The sequence below is a fragment of the Colias philodice genome, chromosome 23, assembly GCF_061535455.1.
Source record: "Colias philodice isolate Cphi_HAF_F1 chromosome 23, ilColPhil1 Martin Lab GWU primary, whole genome shotgun sequence".
NCBI lineage: Eukaryota > Metazoa > Arthropoda > Insecta > Lepidoptera > Pieridae > Colias > Colias philodice.
Genome location: NC_143108.1, coordinates 6100536 through 6110371, shown reverse-complemented (window position 1 = coordinate 6110371; position 9836 = coordinate 6100536). Strand labels below are relative to the sequence as shown.

Below are 9836 nucleotides of genomic sequence, written 5' to 3'. Positions count from 1 at the left end.
TTTCCATAACACAAGCGAAAGCTTAGTGGATCAGATCGTGCCGTGTGTCAAAATTGTCCTGGAATATTTATTTATTTATTTATTATGTTTTATTTTACACCCAAATCATATTTATGCACTCATGAAATAAGTTTTCCATGAAACCACAGGTTACTTGTATACTAAATACTATATAGTTACATACTACTTACGTAAAGTCAGACTACGATTATAAAATTGCAACTTGTAACAATAATTCCAAATACTTCCAACTAATTCTATCCATTCGCTTTACAATAAAAGATTTTCTATAAATTTTCTGTGAAATTGCGTTCAAACTATGGTCACATCAATTCAAACGCGTGCCCGCCATTTTCAATGAATACCCAAATAATCAGCAAAAAACTAGATAAAAATTTTATCTGCAGCCGCAAAAGGCTGTTTGGACTCTTGAACTTTAACATACGTAGTCATTGCGTCTTAATGATAAGGTCGTTCTAAAGAATCGCTATTAATTATTTTTATAATTACAATATAAATTATTATTATAAAACAAACTGCGACAATATCTTATAAGGGTTCAAAAACAAATTGTATTTTCATAACTGATTTTTTTACGTTTTGTAAACATCCAATGAAGAATTTTGTTTTAAGACCAGGAGCTCGTGCTGAAAAGTTTTATATTTTATGTTTTTATTTTAAAATCTCTACATTTACTTTGATTTAAATTTCCACATTAAGATAATTATTACATTATTGAGTTGCTACTTATTTTATTCCATTATATTCCTCTTATTTCTCGATGATTATACTAATAATTGTATTATGTAAGTCATTTAATTTTTATAGCATTAATTACTCAGTAACTCACTGTACCACAAGCCTAACTATCAATAAGTTGAATAATATATTCCCACTACCCTCACAAACATTTATTAATTATAAAAATTATTACAAACTATATTGTTGTGTTAAAATAACTTGTAACATTTTATGTACATTTGTGCGGCCGCGGCGTTTTTTATGTCTGATATATTAGTTAGTTTAACCTTCCAGCGGTCGCGCGCGGTCTCTGAGTCCGCAACGAACTTGTTTTAGTCAATATACTGAAACTGTAAACAATAGACGCTTGCGCTTCCGTGATACCTTCGAGAGGGTGAGGTAGCACCTCTCAGTAGCCCTGTAACATTCGTCGCATGTACACGTGCTTTCTTATTTGTGTTTGCGGTCTCAGATTCCGCGCGCGACCGATTGTGTTCCAGAACAATCCAATGCAATTAAACCGAATCCGATATATATTTCTGAAAATGACCAAGGAGGATCGTCTTCAAACCAAGTTTTACGTGTCGCAGGTCGTTGTTACTATTGCGATAGGAAAAAGAACCGCAAAACAAAGTATAGTTGTTTCAAATGTGGAAAACACTTGTGTCACAGTATTACCATCCTACAGTATGGCGACGAATGTACTTGTGCAGAGAAACGGAGGGGAACTGGCGGGGGGTCGGGCGACGCGGGCCGCTTAATGCAATCACGCTGAGTTTGCATTAACTATCGCGAAAGGATGACGCAGTCGTATTTTTTGTGTAATAATTTTATTATACATAGGTACTTACATATTCTATTATGACGCGCAAAAACTGTTCCGTTTACGGATGTAAATCTACATTGAAATCCCAGAAGGAAACAATATTTCAGAAAGATTGTATTAATTGTATCTGTTGAATTAAAATCAAAGCTATGTATATGTTGTCCTCATTATTTTCTAATCAGATTGTACATCCCAATGCGAATGCATTACTTAGTTAAATGGTATAATATACAATTAAGAACATCCAAAAATAAAGTGTCCACGTAAATAATATTTAGCAGTGCAATATCTGTAATTATATATTTATGAACAAATAATTACATCAGATTTAATAATCGCAATTATTTTGAATGTACATATGAATAAATGATTTCATCATAATATTAATAATCAAAATTGTTTTATTTCCCATTTGTTGCAACCCTAGCGTATTTTCGTGTGGCAGCGTAAGTACCTACGCTGGCGGCGGCATCGCGCGACATCAAAGGCGATTCCTTACTGTAGGAAATAATATTGTAATACTGTGCTTGTGTCTAGAACATGTGATTGTTATATGCCGAGAATGTTCATTTCCAGTAGATATTATGGACACTAATGACGAATAGTTTATTATAGTTATTCTTAACAAAAATTTGTAGTTTTTAGGTAATTTTTCTTTATTTCATTTTATTATAATTTAGATTATTCTAGAACAAAACGTAAAATGATCTCAAAAATAGATGTCATTTTAGAGTTCCTATTACACAGTGCCAATTGATGATGAATGTGATTTATTTCTAAGATAATTATAGTCAAGTTTATAAGTTGTTAATTGTAAAAAAGAAAATTGCATTTTGTTTTGTTTAATGTTGATTTATAACGGTGATTTCCACCCAGAGTCAAAAATTTTGAGTTTTTATAGACCTTTGTTCTATTAAGTACAAATAAAAGAAGTAATGAGTAATTAAGTTGTTTTTATTTTATTTCACATGTTTAAGACCTCTTTTTAATCATGTGCTATACAATAAGTCGAAATATTCATTTGTTTTCCCAAACGAGACACTTAAATTTGCGGAATCACAGACCGCGCGCGACTGCTTGTGTTCGGCGCAAGGGTGCGACCGCTGAAAGGTTAAATTGTTTTTGCTTTAAATTGTTGAATATTAGAATAAAATAGACAGTTTAAGGAATATCGAAACAGAGTTGGACAACTTAAGTAGGTGAAGAAATAAACTAGTAAAAACAACTTAGTAAGTAACTATTAAAGGTTCCCCTCGCTTCAACCAAACACCTGCAAAATTCTACACTCTTCCGTCTACCTGATATTTACAACAAGAAATTCTCAAGTGTTGACATATTTCATCTCTCCCGTAACAGTTTTAAAAAGGCAGTAACAGACATCACCAATTCAATAATTTCTTAGTTTACCTTAACACATTCTCACCACACTACACCATTATACACTACACACACAGTACACACATTCACACATCCATACCAAACGTTCTATAATGGGTACGTTTTCCTCTTTTTTTTGTAGGTATATCATGTCCAAAAAAAATAATAATTTTTTCCACTTTTTCATTGTTATAATTAATGTAAAACTACTGTCACATTTATTGTCTTATTATTGGTATTCCTTTTTATTGGCGTATTGTTTTGTTAAAGTTAACTATAAACATTGTAATACAAATAGCTGTAAGGAATCTATGTATGTAAAAATAAAATAAAATAAATAAAATAAGATAGATCCTATACTTGTCTTCAAAACGAATGTTTGTCACATGTACCTCGAAATGGTAAATCAATAAAAATATTTCACATCAATATAAGAAGCGTGAATAAAAATTTTGACGGATTATTGGCATTGCTATCTCTTATTAGAGTAAACATTGATATCATAGTATTGACTGAATGCTGGTTGAGTAAAACATCTAATATTCCTAAAATTGATGGCTTTTTAAGTTATTGTTCAAAAGATAATCATAACCAAAACGATGGGGTTATTATTTACATTCAAAGTAATATTTACACATACCATATGCTATCCGGTTTTTATTGAAAGTAGTGGGTTAATCTGCAAACTCGGGAATAATTTTGCCATAATAGGTGTGTATCGACCACCTTCTTTTAAAAATGTGGATAATTTTATATCAGGATTAAATAATGTTCTGTCAGAACTGTCGCAATTTAGTACCGTTGCTTTAGTAGGAGATATAAATATTAATATTATTCCGCAAAGTGACACTAGCTTCAGCAATGATTATCTGAATATGCTTGCAGGCCATGGGCTGCTATCTACACATTATTTACCTACGCATGGTCGTACATGCTACGATCATGTCATTCTGAAGTCACTATATTTATTTAAAACACTAATCATTCAGAGTACTTTAACTGATCATTATTCTACATTGTTAATTTTAAATGCTTCTTTGCAAAAATCGAATAATACATCGTTGATTCGTCGCGTGGATTTTGATAGTATAGTTAAAGACATAACTGAAACAAATTTTTCTTATATTTTTGTTTCTAATGACCCGAATTTTGTTGCTGAAAATATTGTGTCTCGTATTTCAAATATAATAAATAAACACACCTCGACTAAAATTATTCCAAAAAAGCGTAACCTTAAACCGTGGCTCACCCCTGGCCTCTTAAAGTGCATACGAAATCGAGATAAGCTGCATAAAAAATGTAAAAAGGATCCAAATAACGAAACACTTTTACTGGCATATAAACGCTACCTTTTACCGCGGGCTGCTTGCTGCCCGCGCACCGCGCAACCTCGAAGGTCGACAGCCTCCCGGAGTAGAAAATATTTATTAACTTTTTATTAACTACCGAACGAGCCAAGCGACCGAAGCGAGCGAATCACGGCAGCGGCCGGCGTAAATATTGAGTTTTGCACAATTTTGTTAATTTTTGCGACTGGATGAAAATTTTGTTATCATCCAGTCGCAAAACAAAATTACCACCAATAATAAACTCAAACTCACTAAACGCCTTCAAACATAAATATAAAAAAACACTTATTGCAGGAGTTTGAGTTCCAACCAGGCCGGGAGATACTGACACAAAATTTCGGGTCATTTGTAACAGGATGGCGGTTCTAGAGGGGTCTTAGTACGCAATGACAAAAAGAAAAATGATGGTCAGAACGCTGTACCGGCGGACTAGTCGCGTGAGCGTTAGTCGAACTCGTCGGATAAATAGCGAAAGTCCAACGATTTGTAACACAAAAATTTTAGAATTTACCGATAGCCCATAAAAAGATGTAGGCGGTAGTGTCATGCCATACTTTTCCGGTGTGACTTACAGTCCGCCATACCGACGTGAATGCGTTGATTTAAAAAAAAAACAATTTAACCATTTGTACCAGGCTAACTTTTGCACAGGTAACCATCGTCGTGCAGCCATTTACGAAAATCGCCAGGCCATACTTTTCGGACGATTCCAAATGGTCGCCATACCGCCGAAAATCTGCAAATTTTTTTTTCTCGCCAAACGATTTTGTGTCAGTATCTCCCGGCCTATTAGTTTTGTGATGGTTCTTCACTGTCATTAGGTTTTATACATATTTTTTTTTTAATATTATGTAGGTATACTATCTGTGTCCATTACTATATTACGTATTATTATTATTATTTAAACCTTAACATTTATCCATTAATATTTAGTTAAATTTCCCATCTCCATAATACTCGGGTACCACCAGAAGGACGGTACCCGGTCTTTTGGAAGGCTTACGTGGGGACACGGATCCAACACGCAGAGGCCCTTTTGAGAGTTTTAATGTGTTATGGGACACCAGCCGCAGCCTGCCCATGACTGCACTATATAGAGATACAGCTCTGGGCAGTCCGCGGCCGATGTAGGACTATTACAGAAAATGGAAAGAAATAACTGGACTATGGAAAGGGGTGCTATGTGGACAGGTTACTGGGTCTATAGGAACTATGGCGTCTGCCTTTCTACAACAAAGTTTGTAAAAATATATTGGCAGACGGTGACTCGCCCTCTCACAGATGGGCCCTCTAAAAAGTCGCTGTAACTTAGCAACAAGAGGGCAACATGTCGTGAGCAGCTAAGGGTGGAGAGGCGTCCCTGGACTTTAAACGACGATCACGCGCTCCCTGAGAGTCCAGCATCACGTGCCCACTCGCCACTTACGATTCGCATCCACCCTTCGAGCTAAAAGCTCTCGCGACTCCACTCTGGCCGGCCGGTTAAGGCAAGCCAGAGGTGGGGGTCCTGTCCTCGTCAGGCTTCACTCCGACCGGCCGGTGAAGGCAAGCCGGAGATGAAGACAGGGGCCTCCCCCGGGAGCACTCGGTTCCCGCGGGGTCGCTACTCCCCGACACCCCGCCACAAGGTGTCCTGCGGGTTGACTGATTGCACGGGTGGAATATCTATTATCACGTAAACAATAGATATCCCAACCGTGGGCGATGGGGTCGTCACATCCCTAGTTAAATTATTATAATTATGTATTTTCTTCAATAAGCTTATAATAATTATGTAAATATATTTAAATATGTATAATATATATATATATATATATATATATATATATGTATATATATATATATATATGAACGTACTGCCGCTCCAATCGCTTCAGAGAGGGGCCACTGAAAATCAACGTTGCAACTTATGCTGAGTGGCTACCTGACTTGGCTCCACTTTTCGGCTTCATTTTATTTTATTTTACTATTTCATTTATTGTATTTGTATTGTTTTGTTTCATGTTGTGTTGCTTTAATTTTAATTATTGTATTCTGTGTCAATTGTGTTTGTTATTATTGTGGAGTCAAATAAATGATCTTTCTTTCTTCTTCTTTCTTCTTTCTTGTTCGTGGTCGTCGTCGTCGTTGGTAGGGTGAACAAATCTTTAGCAAAACATCATACGCTTATGTCAATTATAGTAGAGCCATTTTAATAGGCAACATTTGACAGTTCAACGAAATTCAACAACGTAACCTAGTAACGACGACATAGAACAACATGATATTTCGTTTTGTTAGAACTGCACATTTGCTTAACTTTTCTCAAATACGATTACATAATATTTATAATAATAATGACCGATACAAGTAATTTTAAGATTTGATTTTACTGATAAACCATTCTAAACATAATAAACAATTTCTGATTGAAAGAACTGACGTCGCTACAATTTTGTGTCAATAAACCTTTTTTCTTTTTAAATACCAGAGACGTTACTCTAAAAATCGAAATCTGACATCTAGAATCGAATGCATTGATTACTTGTGAATAAAAATAATCATAAATTAATAAATGTGTTGTGTTTTTTTAATTATGTATTATACTTGTCTTATTTAGTTATTTTGCTCCTTAAATTTACGAAAGAAAGTACCTATATTACTGGGACAGGGATTCACCTGATGAATTTTAAAATTTACATGTGTTTCAAGTTCGATTGACAAATGTTTCAAGTTCGTATCGATTAATTCACTTTAATCGATGTTTTTAAGCAGGTTACCTCTCTGCGAAGATAAAATTGATAGACGTCAAATGTTGCCTATTCAATTGGCTCGACTATAGTATCGATAGCGGATTCTATTCCTTTGCGTTTTGACGTTTGTCTCGGCGCTCAGTTGCTGCACGATATATTGTCAAAAACATCAATACAAGGAAGGAAGAAAAATAAATTTGCTCCCTTCGCCCATGGTGCCTAAAAATAATATGACATTTAAAATAAATTTTACGTAGAAAATTAATTAGGCATTTATTTTTTTATTTTTTAGCTCAGTTTAGTAATAAATTTTACTAACAGTTCTTTTAATTATTTATGGTATGTTTATTCAATAAAAGTTAAGTAGTAACTACTAGGTATGCAGTCACTATTCCACGCGACAAAGTCGCGGGCACAGCTAGTACAAGAATATAATTTGCGAATAAATAATATATTTATCACTGGTTTATTTATAGCCCAAGTATAAGGGTCGTTTTCAAAATAATTGTACATTACTACAAAATGTTTGTCCCCCTAAAAAATCTTCGAAAAAAATATGGTTACGACTGAAATAAATCATTGTTAACATTTTACAGACTAAACTTAAGCATACTGCATATCATTTCTGATGAAAAGCAATGAATTTCGATTCAAATTCTTACATAAATTTAATGTGAAAATAAAGTAACAAAAAAAGCTCCATACATTTTTTTATTGTCCCCTATGTGGACGACAATGAAAACCAATATTTTTATCAGAATTTTTGTATGAAACTTCCTATTTTTTTGTATCATAATTAAAAAGCAATGTTTGAAGTGTTATATCTGATAGATTAAACTATTTAAATTACCTTAAATAAACGAAGAATGACATATTATAAAATGTCCCTATCAATCGTTACAATTTCGTGACACTGATTTATTGACATAATTAACCAACTTCTAGTATCACAAAGAAGAGGAATCTAACTCTAATCATTGGCAAAACTGGTCATGTCACGAAAAGTAAGGTCACATTAACGCGCCGCCATTTTGTTCGTCGTCCAGACATGGAAGAAGTCCTGTAGTGTGCTGTGCAAAAAATTTAGTTACATTTTCCTAACGACGTATTCTCAACAAAAGTAAGTACATTTTCAAGAATTCACCTACCGCAATTGTAATATACTTAAATTATGACTAGAGTAATAGATTACACTTTCAATCTAATGGTAAATGTGACTATATTTTGTGTAAAAGTATTTCTTAGGTTATTTTTTACATGTTACTGACGAACAATTTCTTGACATTTACTGACGTCAGTAAATTGTAGGCGGTAAAGCTGTGGTCTCATGTATAAAGTATGAAAATAAGATATTAAAATGTGTGTTAAATTAATGTAATGAATAAAAATAAAGGAGAAAAACAATAAATCTCTCAAGATTATTTTTTGTAACTACAGGCCATACTTTTTTAAACCATGATGTAGGGTTAGTAAAGTCGGGCTTAGGGACTTGACTTTTCCTGGGATCTGATAACTTTTTTATAGTGAAAGCGGATCAGTGAGTCTTGGCCTCCAATTTTACAAGTGGTTTCTGATGGGATAACGCTTGCCTTATTGCATTTAGTGTTGATCGCTTTTCCACCCACACGAGTGATGCTTACTTTTGTTTTTATTTTTATTCAAAATACATATATCCAACAGCTTTTTTTAGTTTCAGAATGCCGCTAACCGGTGCCGAACGGCAAAAAAATACATTGAAAAACTAAAAAAGCAAAACCCTGAAAAATATGAAAAGATAAGGAAAAAACACCTCGAGAAAGTGAAACAAAGACAAAGAAAAATATCAGATCTTAATGACAGTGAAAAAGAAGCTCGAAGACAAAAATGGAAAGAAGCTAATGATAGAAGAAAATAAAAGGAAAACCAAACAGAGAATTATAAAAATTGATTGTTTCTTGATTATTTTGTAACTAAAAATATATTTTTTTTTAACTAGTGACTTCTTACTTTTTTATATGTAATATTACCTTATTCTGAATACAGCCTTACTTTTACAACTTCCTGACATTTCCTAACGAAACAGTTTACTGACAATTTCGTGATGTACAAATATTTTGAAAATGACCCATAAACACGATAACGCTCTATAAGGCATATAAAATATAACAACATTGTCTTGTTTGGTCAGTCGTACTGTAACCATGAAGCGATTAGTAATAATACTTCTTATGGTTCATATAATATTGTCATTTCCTAAACATAAGCATAATCATAAGCATAAGCATAAGAATAGTGAGAAATCTATTGATCCAGAATATGAAGAATATATGAAATTACATGGAACCTGGAAAGAACATCAGGTATGTTGTTTGGATTAGCTAGAGTGATGTAAATCCCAATTTGCAACTTCGAAAAAGTTGTTCTCGCTGCGCATCACGTGATAAACTAACTTTTAAGACCTTCTCATAGAACGAGCGGTTTTGCCAATATTTTGCTTCAAACGGGAACAAAACTAAAAATTTCAAATTTTCGGGAAAAACGGAACATCTTTGAAGGGCCACAGCTTAGTTGTTTTAAGGTTTAGAGAGATGCGGTTAGGCTAAATTGTTTCAAATTTAATTAGCTTTATTAATGTGGTGAATGTTACTTGTTGGAAACGCATAGTTTATGACTTTTAGAGAAAAAAGTGTAAAAAGTCCAAAATTTTCGCAGTTTATCACGTGGTGCGCAGCGAGCACAACTTTTTCGAAGTTGCAAATTGGGATTTACATCACCTTATCTGATCCAAACAACATACCAAAAATGCGTAAATGCGAATTTAGACATCTTATA

At 33.7% G+C, this 9836-nt stretch overlaps 1 long non-coding RNA gene across 1 annotated transcript; it reads left to right on the top strand.

The window, feature by feature from the left end:
- Positions 1-1028: 1028 nt before the first annotated feature.
- LOC149478080 (uncharacterized) lies at positions 1029-2510 on the top strand. Its single transcript, XR_016317498.1, has 2 exons — positions 1029-1412; positions 2105-2510. It is a non-coding gene; the product is annotated as an uncharacterized LOC149478080 (long non-coding RNA).
- The last annotated feature ends 7326 nt before the right edge of the window (positions 2511-9836 follow it).